Here is a 12972-nt window from a genome sequence, read left to right as displayed (position 1 = left end):
CCTTCCCATTCTGAAAATTTGCTTTCTTTTCCTACAGATAGAAATCAGTTAACCTTTCTCCAAACTCATGTAACTCCTGCTAACACTTGATATTAGTGAAATAAATGCTACTAAGTATTCTTGCATATGATGATGATTTTTCATTTACTCGTAGACAGATGATAAATAATACTTTCTAACCATTTTGAACTCCAAAGTGTTCATTTACATTTGTTTAATGGAGAGGTCTTTGGAAACAGTGATTAGGTGTTCTTAAACTTGCCCTCCATTGGAAAACAGCTCTACATGCTGAAAAATCTAAACATCTGCTCCACAGTCTCCCCAGAATACATGCATATTTTGAGAATTACTGGGGACATCAAACAGGAGAACCGTTCTAAGGAACTATGGAACAAATAATGTTTTCCTCTTTTCTTGAAATCTTCCCTTTATTTGTGTTTTTCTCCTTCCCTCCTAGGCAAGCCCTATATGGGCACCTACTGCATTTACATCGTCTCCGCCCTGCTCTGATTTTAGGAAAGGCTCTGAATAGGCTCCTGTCCACCGAGGTGTCAATTCCTAATAGATTTATTCCAGATGGTTTGTTTTTTTTTTTTTTACTGCCATTTCTGCTGGAATTTGTGAAGCTTAAAACACACACAATAGCACAGACAAAGAATGATTACCTTTGGAAGTGCTTCGAACAAGGAAATAAATGTTGATTCCAAATGTAACCATGAAGGATTTAAAATGAAGTCGTTCTGAGTTATTCAAGGAATGGCAAACAAGAAATAGATTATCTTTAAACAGAAGACAGGAAAAATACAAACTTGAGAAAGATGTTGAGGGAATCACTTTTTAAGGTCAAAGCTGCGGCAATGAATCAGCTACAATTCTAACATGTCCAAAACGTCTAGAATAAATAAACCTTCTCAAATGAACTTTGTAATTAGAATATTAAAGCAGATATCCCATGAAAAGTTTTAGCTTGCTTATTTTGAACCAAGAGACTGTAAATTCTAGTGAATGCAAGGACAGCTACCCTCAGCCTTAAGCCCAGGATTGTATGAAATACCTGGTATTTTTACTAAGCACTCCAGGCCTTTGCTCCCAGGATAAAAATCAATGCACCTAATGGGATGAAAACACGTTGAACCTCATAGATGGTTGGTATGATGCACAGGCATACTTTGGTGATATGGCAGATTCAGTCCCAGACCGCTGCGATAGAGCGAGTATCACAGCAAAGCAAGCCGTAACCTTTTTGTTGGTGGAGGGTCTTGCCTCCAACGTATAAAAAACTCAACATGTGTTTGGCATAAAAAAGCAAATCTCAATAAAATCCAGTATGCGTGTACCCCAAGTGTGGACAGCCCCTGAAGAGCTGGTTAAACTACAAACACCAGATGTACAGCCAGTTCCAGGGACCGCTGGCCTGTCAGAGGTAGGTTGGAGGAGGGGGTTGAATTGGCTGACCTTAAAGAAAGGGAATTTTTTGTCTGTTGCAGTGATCCAAAATATCACATTCCCCCACTAACCATAATCTGGCCAAGGCATTTAGATGGTCAGAGCAGACCCCCGGATCAGTGCTGGGGTCTTCAGCTCCCCTTTGTTTTTCTCCGTAAAGACCGCCCTCCTTTTTTCCCACACCTGTTATTTCAAAGCCACTCTTCATCACAGCACCAGACTCACCTAAACTACTATACATGGGAATGTGGGGGGATTGAGAATGAGTCTTGACACTGTATTGGGGCTTGAATCCTGACTCTGCTACTTGTCCATCCCGTGAACTTGGGCAGCTGACTTCATCTCTGAGTGCTTTTTCTCCCTCTGTCAAATGAAGATAATAATGCCTGATTTGTAAGAATTTGTGGGGATCCCATGTAATGATGCATATGAAAGTGCTCTAGAGGTAGTAGGCGTATCTTAGCTACAAGTTGCAACTGCCTCCTTGCTGGTGTTTAAAATAGACACCAATCCCTTTCATGAACCATTTACATATTATGGTGATGGATGCATTGCTCTTCTGGAAGTTTCATTTAGAAACAACCTGACTTTTCTTCATTTTAATTGTGAATTTTATTTTTTATCGTAACAACATGACATATTTTATTATTTTTTGTTGTTGTTCAAGTATAGTTGTCTTCATCTTCCCCCAACCACTCCACCCTGCCCCACCCGCCCCCACCTCCCGCAGTCAATCCTACCCACTTTGGCTTTGTCCATGGATCCTTTATACATGTCCCTTGATGATCCTTTCCATTCTTTCCCCCATTATCTCCCTCCCCTTCCCTTCTGGTTACTCTGTTTGTTCTTTATTTCAATGTCTCTAAAAATCTGACTTTTCTGACCAGTTTTTCATTATGTTTGAATTGTGTCTACTTGTAGCCACACCTATGAGTTCTAGATACCATATATTTCTAGGTAATTTTTTAATGTAGTGGACACATATTATTTATCTTTCCAAAGGAATTATTTATTAGTTCCTTTATATGGGGACTAGCTCACTCTGCTGATGTAATAATCCTCGTCATCCCTCATCACCCCACCAACCACTTAAGAGCATCTCAACAATGGATCCCATAATTATTTTAGGGATGAACATGCTGTACAGACTAGAGTCCTTTCCTGTACTTTTGCAGGAATTTGTTGGGAAAAGGCACCCTTTGGTACCCTCTAGGATCAAGGCAGCAAGGGCCATGCAAGACTGAAACGGCTGGCTGTCCTCTTCCCCATCATGTGGAGACGGCCTCCCTGATGATGCAGGCTGTTGGGTGGGCAGTGTAGATTAGGAGACAGAAACCAGTGATGGAGTGTGAGTGAGCACCTGGTTCCAGCTGCTCCTGAAGTGAATAGTGGGTGTTAGCAACCTCTGTGCATATTCCAGTTTTATAAGCTGATAAGCTTTTTTTTTGCCCCAAGCTAGTTTGTATGGGATATCTAGCCTGCTTTCAACTTGAATAGTTCTGACCAGTAAACATGTGATGTCTTCTTTTGCCTGAAATGCCCATACCTTCTGATGCATCTATGAAATCCCAGATTATTTATAAATTCCTCTGTAAAGTCATTCTGAACCATTCCTCTTTTTTTTCATCTTGGTTGAATTAATGGTTCCACCCTCCGTGCATTCCTCCAGTGTTAGTTATGTTAGCTGTTTTATGTGCTGTCCTCATAGTCTATGAACTCCCCTAGGATATGGACTGTATCCCATCCAACTTTATAACTTCAGCTTCTTTCAGAGCACCTGATACCTAGTAGGAGCTTAAGCACATCTATTGTATATAATCGAATGACTTAATGACTTTAATAGACTTATAGTCATTTTGCCATTTGCCAAATATGCAGAGACAACATTTTATTTCCTCCTTCCCACACTCTCCTGATAGTCCCAATGACTATTTGATCCCAACGCTCACTGAATGGAATCTGGGAATCTGGGGGACAACAGAGCATCTCTTCCATAGTGGGGGTTGTGAAGCCAATACGATTGAAGCACTTAGCATAAGGACAATTTAACGACTTGGGAAATCTAGAAGAATAGATAGTTTACCTAGTCCATTAGATTATCTTTCTCTCATATCGTCCGTCTTCAATAATCCTTTAGCAGATGCTGGCTGGCCGTCAATTTATGATGGAGTTCTCCAGCAAATGCCTGTGGTGCAGATGGTCTCCCAAGCAGGTTTCCTCTTGGGAAGGAAGTGCCCTGATCGGCCGCTGTGGGCAGTGGAATCCCAGCAGTCAGGATTTCGCCTTGTAGTTTATTAAAGTGGCTTTCTAATGCCGGTCAGTCCTCTGCGGGCTTGATGGTGTGAGCCAGGTTCCCCGGGCTAGAGTCCAAGTCCGCCCTTGGGGTCGCACACCCGGGAGAGCAGTGTGTGGACCCACGTCCGCGAGGGGCCTGCCCGGTGGGAGCTGCAGCCTCCCGCTGCACGCCACTCCATCAGGGCCTGCCTGGTCCTAAAGGGGGCACACAGTGAGCATATCAATATTTCCTCAGGGCAAGCTCACCATTTTCCTCTCCACGTGGCGTTTGCTGAGCCTCTAAATGCAGTTTTGATTATGCCTCGGGGCCACTTTGACTTTGGACTCTTGTTTCTGAAATTCAAATATAAGGCAACCGAGACATAGAATTTAAGTATAAAATACCTGCATTTTTCTGACTTTTAAGAACAAATATATTCTTGTAGTCTGGAGAAACTATAGACTGTATAGTTCCCAGTGGTCATGAACGTCTTCCAAACCCCAGAGACTACTCCCTTCCTTCTAGCTCCTGACCATAGGGTTCAGGTATTTTATCAAAGAACAAAGACTGTTCTCTGGGAAAATTTCCCAACATCCTGTTTAACTCCATGCGATTAAAAGACAAAGGGTGCCACTGGTCTGAATGGTTCATTCAGGTAAAATAATGCTAACCTTTAGTATCATTAGTGAACAACTGCTTCCGGTGGATGTGAGCCATTGTTTGTGTTCCTTCAGAAGGACCTTCAGAGCAACGTGAACTCTAATGGGGATTTAGGTGAGCAGGGGAAGACTTGGTTCATCAAACAGGCAGAAAACGTAAACATCTATTAAACACCTCCCATGAGGCCAGTGTACTGAATGTGTCCTGTCAGCAAACTTCACTTAAACCTAGGATGCTGGTGAACACAGCAGCGATGGAGTCAAAACACTTGGGATCAAATTAGAAGTCCTTACTAGTAGAAAAACAGGCAAGTTCCTTAGCCATTCAGAAACTCTGTTTTCTCATTGGTAAAATAGTAGTAATAATAATAACCCAAAATCATAGTGCTAAAAAGTGAGAATTAAATAAGAATGTCAGCAACTGTCACCTTTAAATCTTATAAGCGTATAATGGTTGTTATTATAATACCTTTATCATTATTCATTATTCAATCAGAAACCGAGTCTCAAATGAGGAGCCCAAGGCCATTTATGAATGCAGGCCGACTTCCGTTATAAGACCTGTTTTGTGTTTTTGGAGGTAGAGGTGACGGGGAGCAGGGGGTGGGGTAGCGTTAGGATTTTTGTGGAGCCTTGCAAAGCTGGGTGAGGACAGCAGGGCTCACGGTTCCTTAACTATTACACTATGATTGCAGCTACTCAGCCTCCCATTATTTTTCAGAGTCTATTTTAGGGCCTTTGCCATTTTTAGTCTTGCTTACCACATGTCTCAATCTTCCTGATGTCAGAAATGGCTTTGAAAAGTTATACACCACTGCGGCAACCTTGGCCATTCATCAGCTCTCAAGCATCCAAAGTGCTGCTGCTATTGTTCAGCAACATTGAAGGAAGGGAATTCGCCCCTCGGGACTCGCTTTTGATTGCTATTAGATTTTTGGTCGTAGCTATTGCCCTCTGAAGAAAAATCCGCGCCACCTGGGCTACCCTGCAGGTTTCCATTATAGTGCCCAAGCCGTTCATTGACATATAGTGAGGGTCTAAGCAAAGTCATCTATCCCAGTCTTGTTTGACATGGGAGTAAAACCCGGTGCTTGAAATCCCTGTCTCTTGCCATCCTAAAACTGTACGCATCAATCTTCCTTCTCATCAGGGCTGGCGAAAATGACAGAGACAGACCATTTTCCTCCACGCTTTTCAGTTAAGGCTACTGAACACACGTTAGACGCGTCACCCGTATCACGTCACAGAGCTGGAGCAGAGCCTCAGCTGGTTCCCGGATGAACGCCGGTGCTGCCTGTGGCCTTGTTTAGGGAGGACGGTTTCCTGTGTCAGCCCAGATCCTTAGAAAACAGATAAACTGAAGCATGAACCACTCAAACATTGGCTCCAAAGTCCTCTTTACACATTTGCCAGTAGAAAATCTCACTATTCCGTAAAACGGTACAAGTGGCTGATGTTTTGGCTGTAGATCCAGACTGAAGGGACATCGATGGTCGGAAAGAACCATTATCCAGTTCTTCAACTTTTGATAAATACCTTCTTACAAATCACAGTCATTTGTTAGCCGATAGAAGTTCCAGAAACACTCAGGATAAATATTACTGACGGAATTATGCCTCAATGTTTGTCTCTATTGCATTGTTTTCACCATGGCCAGACAATTTCGGGGTCACTGGCCAAGTAGTCAATAGTGTTAGGGCACCACAGTGATAAGAACAAGGGTGAATACTCTGTCTCAAGGAAGCTGGGGCCTTGCTTTGAGGCAAAAGCTTATAAAGCTGAATGACAGGTTTGTCTTAAATATTCAAGGTAGGGCTTTCTCAGAATATGCCAACACAAGGCTGCAGATAGAACTGAGTCTCTAGCTATTTGAATGCTATAGGACAGCGATTTGCAACCAGTATGCCACGGTACACTGATGTACCGCAAAAGTTTTTCAAATGTTCGGTACCTGACTATTTAGTCAGGGGCACTGACCTCTTTTCCCCGAGATTGTGAAATAAAAAAATGACAGCAGTCAACAGAGCAATATCCATATGGTGTGAATGTCCTGTCTTGAACCATAAGTATATATATATTTTATAATAAAATCGCATCTTACTGGTCGTGTTGCATAATAAGGTTGCATCTGATTGGTTAATTCTTAGTACCAGAAATCCTTATATACAAGTATAAGCACTTGAGTTTTTAAAAAGTCACTTTGGAGCAAAAAAGGGTAGGTAATCACTATTATTTTTAAAATCAAAATTATACCTATATTTTTTTATCAAATTAGCAAAAATCTATATTTTTGGTGTGCCCCAGAATTTTAGTAATTAGTTCATGTGTGCCATGATATAAAAAATTTGGAAATTACTGCTATAGGAGATTCCAGGGATGATATAAAGGGTATCTTATGCCAGGTTTTAGGACTGTTGGGGGTAATATAATATCAAAATGAACAGGAAAGATTTGTGATATATGTTAGAAAATGTGGGATATTTTTAAAATGAGTGGATGGGTGTTTCTAAAAATGATGTCTTCTTCGGATGAGGGAGCTTCTCAGATGAATGAGTCATGGCCCAGAAACTCTACATCAGAGCCCTCCAATCCCATTTGTTAGTGCTGGTCTGACAGTGATGCTCAGAAGATGATCAAGAAGCAACCAGACTAAGGACACACGACATACCAGGTGCAGCAACTGTACCAGGTTTTTTCCAAGTTGAACCTCACGTGTCAACAGAGGTGCTGGCTATCCCGTACTATAAGGTAGCAGGAACATTGCAGGTGCCACAAAAAATCACAGACTTCCAGCAAAAACACACTTGGAAAGCCTTCATGCGTACCGGTACTACCTTCCCACCAAAGGACGACGTAACTATTTGCAATATCCTGAAAGTCCAGTTGGGAACAGAATCAACTTAAGAGTCATGTATGAGCAGTGACTGCACTGAAATCCATCTCAGCTCTTAAATAGCTTTATTCCAAAATAGCATCAAAAGAGAAAAGGATAAAAAAATGTGGTATATCTGTACACTGGAACACTATTTGGCCTTAAAAGGGTACAAAGTACTGATTCATGCTACAACATGCAGGAACTCAAGAATATTATGCTGTGAAAGAAGCCAGATGAACAAGGACTGCACTTTGTATGATTTCATTTATGTAAAGTATCTAGAATAGGCAAACTATAGAGATAGAGAGATATGAATGGTTGCTTATGGCTTGAGAAGGGAATGGGGAGGAACTGCAAATGAGCGCGAGGTTCCTTGTGGGGGGTGGTAGAGCTGTACTAAAGTTAAATGACTGCGGTGATTATGGAAATACATTGACAAACACTGGCTACCTCACCTGAAATAGGTGAATTTTTGCGGTATGTAAATTTTATCTCAGTGAAGCTTAAAAAAAATCAGGAGTCTTGGCAGAGGAAGAGCAGACCTAAGGAACTGTGAAAGACATCGACAATCATCTCTGTAAGAGAGCACATGTCCAGGGACACAGGCCACAGGCATGAGATCATTTACACAACCTCAATTTCAGGGGAGAAAAGGAGAGGCTCCCCAGACTCGCCTTCACAACACAGCCTGTGGGACAGTTAGTTCAGTTGTCACTAGAGGGCACTATTATGCCATTGCTGTTACGGGCAATTCTGGGCTGCCTTTGATTTGTTCTCTGCTGCTGCTGTGTGCAGAGACACCCTGGACCTGGGGCTCCAGGGGCACATCGAACACGGCACTCCCTGTAGATGACCAGCACTAGACATGGGACCTGTAGTACTGGCTCTTGGTCCTTTAGATTGTGTTGGAGAGTGCTGGAAGGTAGGAGAGTCTCTGAAAGTCTCAGACATTTATCATCTATTTCACATGGGTAAGGAGATTCTAGTCAACAAACTCAGCCTATTCACCTACAGCTGCCTAGTGACTGGGAGCTCTGGGATAAAAAAAAATTAGGGGCTCTAGAAAGCTCCAGGCTTTCGGAGACAACTTGGGAACAGTCACTGATGACTTAGACTGGGTCTCCGTGGGCTATGGGCCTCAGGGAGAGAGGTCACGTGAGGGTAGTCCACGGCATCAGCAGACACGGCACGGCTGACTCTCATCTACTTTCCCGAGTGGAGAATTTCAGGTTCTGCACCCATAGGACCTGGAACAAAGGGGAACTGTGTCAACGATATGGGTGAAGGCAGAGGGGAAGACACTGAATAATGATGGCAGGCAGACAGGACTACTGAGCACACTGTCTAGCATTCAGTTGACACACTTAATGTGCTAAATTAAAAAAAAAAACAGATGAATTTAAAGTCAAGAGAATTGGCAATATACTTTCAGGGAGACCAGAAGCCTTGTTTGGGGAAGCAGCACTAAAAATTACCCTGGTTAAGTCAGAATTATGGGAGGTTTGCCAAAGATCTGAGTTAAAGCCAAAAGCTTGGGAGATGTTGATGCTTGGAGTCTGGATGGGCCACCACCTAAACCTTAAACCAAAATAAAACTTAACAATAAGGTTCTCTTTGAATGAAGTTGAGTAGAAAGCAACTGGCTATTTATAATTTCTTTCAGCTATCCCTTTGAAGTTTCAAAAAAAATTGTTACCATTAACTTCCATTTAATTTCTTTAGAAATAATTGGAAGAAGAATAAAATTTCTCAGGAACAACGCGACTAACTCCAAGAATAAACATGAGGTCGAGCGAGTGATTGGGTTCACTGAGCTGAGCAACAGGTGTGCTCTTCCCCTTCTACAAACACAGTCCTCGCCTGGAGAGTGTCGGAGGCGTGTCCTTTGTGACTGGCTAGCAGGGAACTCTGGGTTTTAGAGGTGTTGATCTTTGGTCTGGGGTACAAGAGGTTTATGTTATTTCCATAGCCTATTGTTTCTGTGAGTTGAACAGTAACAGCTTGTATTGATGCTGCCATTGTTGCTATTTCTCCTGGTTTCTTTGTTGGTAATTAAATGCACTTTGTTAGAAATTCACATGTGAGTTCAAGTCAGAGAGTCTGAGCTGTGGCTGTCCTCAAAACATGAGTTGAAAAGTGTTCCTTCTTCTATTTTCTGGAAGGGCTTGTGTGCACTGGTTTCTCTTTGGGGTTTATTCCGTGGGTGTTCAATCGCTGTTTTCATCAGTTTCCTTGGAGGGAATTTGTTTTCCACGAGGCAGAAAACGCTTAAGACTGAGGTAGAATCACACACCATTTCCCACTTGGGGCAAGCTTACTTTTCTCTCCCTAAACCTCCAGCTGACCTTTTGGTATCTTCCTGGAGCAAGTTTTCAGATCAGACTGACCGGGGTTTGCTTCTAGTTTTTTAAAATAGACTTATTTTTAGAGCATTTTTAGATTTATAGAAAAATTGGGTGGAAAGCTGAGAGTTCCCATATACTCCTTTTCTGCCCCCTATACGGTTTCTCCTATGATTAACATCTTACGTTAGTGTGATCCATTTGGAATTAATAAACCAATATTGATACCTAATTATTAACTGACTTCCATAGTTTTAAGCTTACTCTTTGTGTGTTTAGTTCTTTGAGTTTGGACAAATGAATAATGTCATGTCTGGAGCATGATGGAGATATACTCACGTATATATTCTCTGCCCCTGACTCCTTGGCAACCACTGATCTTTTTTACTGTCTTCATAGTTGAATCATAAATGATGTAGTCTTTTCAGACTTTAATATTTTTTTTAGCTGTGAGCTGTCGAGGTTCCTCCATGCATTTTCATGGCTTGGTAGCTCATTTTTTTTAGTGCTGAATAATATTCCATTGCCTGGGTGTACTATGTATAGTTTGTCTGTTTACCTACCAAAGGGCATGTTGGTTGCTTCTAAGTTTTGGCAATTATGAATTATGAATAAAGCTGCTATAAATTTCTATGTAGACACAAGTGATTTTTTGGTGGACGTAGATTTTCAACTCATTTGGGTAAATGCTTAGGAATGTGATTGCTGGATTATATGGCAAGACTAAGCCTAGCTTAGTAAGAAGCTGAGTTTCTCAATGTGAGTGTAACATTTTTCATTCCCCCCAGCTGTTGAGTCCACATCCCTGCCAACATTTACTGTTGTCAATGATTTGGGATTTAGCCATTCTGATAGGGTGCAGTGGTATTTTATTGTTGTAATATGCAGTTCCCTAAGAATATATGATGTTGAGCATCTTTTCATATGCTTCTTTGCCACAGGGGAAGAACAGACCTAAGGAACTCTGAAAGGTGTCAACAATGTTCTCTTTAAGAGAACACACATCCTTGACCAGGGACACAGGACTTTTTATTGAAGGGCTGACTCATCTCTTTTGCCCATTTTTTATTGTTTTTAAAAAAAATTATTATTGAGTTTGAAGGTTGTTTACATGTTTGGATACAAGTCTTTTATTGTATATGCCTCATATGCTTGCAAATATGTTTTCTCAGTCTGCGCCTCTGCTGCTTATTGTGTCTGGGCCAAGATGCTCAACCCTTCTCAGCTTCAGTGTTCTCGCGGGAAAGGGTAATAATGATACCTGACTTATTTACATATTTACTTACAGGGTTGTTTTAAGAGATGGAAGTAATGAAGGATGTGAAAGAAACTAGTCCACTGCCTGCCTCAATAAAAGTTAGCCTTGTGGCCTTATCTCCTCTCCCACCCTCAAGCATATGTCCATTTAAAACTAATTCTGTTTGTATGTGGTCTTTTTTTAAAAGTTTGGTTTATTTATTGTTAGAATGAGAAGGGAAGAGAGGGAAAAGAAAGGGAGAGGAACATTGATATGAGAGAGAAACATCGATTGGTTGCCTCTTGCAGACTACAGGCCAAACCTGCCACCCAGCCATGTGCCCTGACTGGGATTTGAACCAGCAACCTCTTGCTTCAGAAGAGTGAAGCCCAACCAACCAAGCCACACTGGTTAGGGCTGTATGTGATGTTTTTTTTTTTTTTTCAGGGCTTTTCATGCTGTATTAAGCCTATGAATTGTAGGTTTCAATTCAGGAGGTCAAGGGTAGAGCCTGAGATTCTGCATTTCTAATAAGCTCGCAGGCGATATTGATGCTACTGGTCCACAGGGCACACTTTGAGCAGCAAGGGGTCTCATGCCTGTCTCTTCTAAGTCAACACCCTCAAACTTCTGTCTTGACCTATTTGTCATAAAGTGAATTTTGTGGATTGACAATCATCATTTTTACATGCATAGCTTACCACCGAAAATACCTCAGAGTCAACCATTAACAATACTGTTTAATTAAAAATTAAGTTATACACACACAGGATATGAATATTGAGGTCAAAGGAAGTGGTATTTGAAATTTTCTATGTTACACTGAAATAAGGACAAACACTTTGCTGTTCACACACATATTCCCAGTTCTAACACATGTGTTTACACCTAATGAGTAAATTAATACTCGTTTATTCCAGTAAGGGTGTAGAGAAAGGTAAGATGGGTAAATTTTGAATTCGTCTGAGTAATCCTCACGATGAAGCAAAGACATGATTGCCTTTGAGGAATAGGCAGGGTGACACTGGGCAGAAAGCAGAGGGGTGGTGGGGATGACCCTTAAGCATTAAATAGAAAGAGTCCAGGGAGGGCCAGCCTGTAGCTGAGGAAAGCCAACAGCATGTGGGAAGCCATGCAGTTGGATTCGTGAAGATGTCAGAGCTCTGAAGAACCTGGACTTACACGGGAAACACTGAAATAGAATAATTGGTCGGGCTGGGCATGGGATCAAAGGTTCACAGAGAGGAGTGAGTGCTAAAGGTCCCAAGGAGAAAAACAGCTCCAAGAATCCCTCAAAGCCAGAAGTACTTTGTTTCTGACAACTCCATTTTAGCCTGACTGTGTTTTTTATGTTGTTTTGGGGCTATTTTATTAAGGCCATGGATCCCTTAGACAGGTATATAGCAACAGGGTGAAATAAAAAAGAGAAAAAATATTTGCTACACAATGGAGAGAATAAAGATAAAGAAGATCTTTCATGGGGAGGCTCTGGAAACTACAGGTCTATATATATCTATGCCGGCTCCTTAATTTTCTCCTCGGTTCCCAGATGTTAAAAGCACTATGGCTAATCAGAGACCTGGGGAAGTCTCTGAAGACGGGTGGTGATCCTTCTTGGTGTGTCGGAAATCCCTAGACTTGTGGGTCAGGAGGAAGGCTGAGGGGTCTCTTGGTGACGGCAATGTAAGATTCCTATTTCTAGGCCCTGAAATCAAGTAGAGCAGGAATGGATTTTGGCTCTGTGATCTTGGGCAAGTTCTTAACCTCTTCATTTGGTTTTCATTTCAAATATGGAGATATTGATCACCTGCTTTATCTCTTGTTTACAGATTAAGTGGGGTAATTTATGTATAAAGTATTGAGCACAGACTGGCGAACAAGAAGCATGCACTAAATGATGAGAATTATTATTAGTCATAGGAATTATCACTACCAGGGAGCTTCTTGGAGCAGCCGGGGAGGTGGCAACTGTGGCAGTGTGGCTGCAGCATTGACAGCAGCAGCTGCAAGTGGAAGAGGAGAATAAACCAGGATTTTGGCCTCCAAAGCTTTGGCTTTCCGTCTTAGCTCTAACACTTTCCAGTTGCATGGAGCTTGGCAAAGTTCCCAATCCTCTCCACGTCTTGGTTTATTCATCT

This window comes from Phyllostomus hastatus, unplaced genomic scaffold (genome assembly GCF_019186645.2).
Source record: "Phyllostomus hastatus isolate PE091 unplaced genomic scaffold, TTU_PhHast_1.1 phas_contig_210, whole genome shotgun sequence".
NCBI lineage: Eukaryota > Metazoa > Chordata > Mammalia > Chiroptera > Phyllostomidae > Phyllostomus > Phyllostomus hastatus.
The sequence above is the reverse complement of the archived record's forward strand: the minus strand, read 5'-3'. Positions refer to the sequence as shown.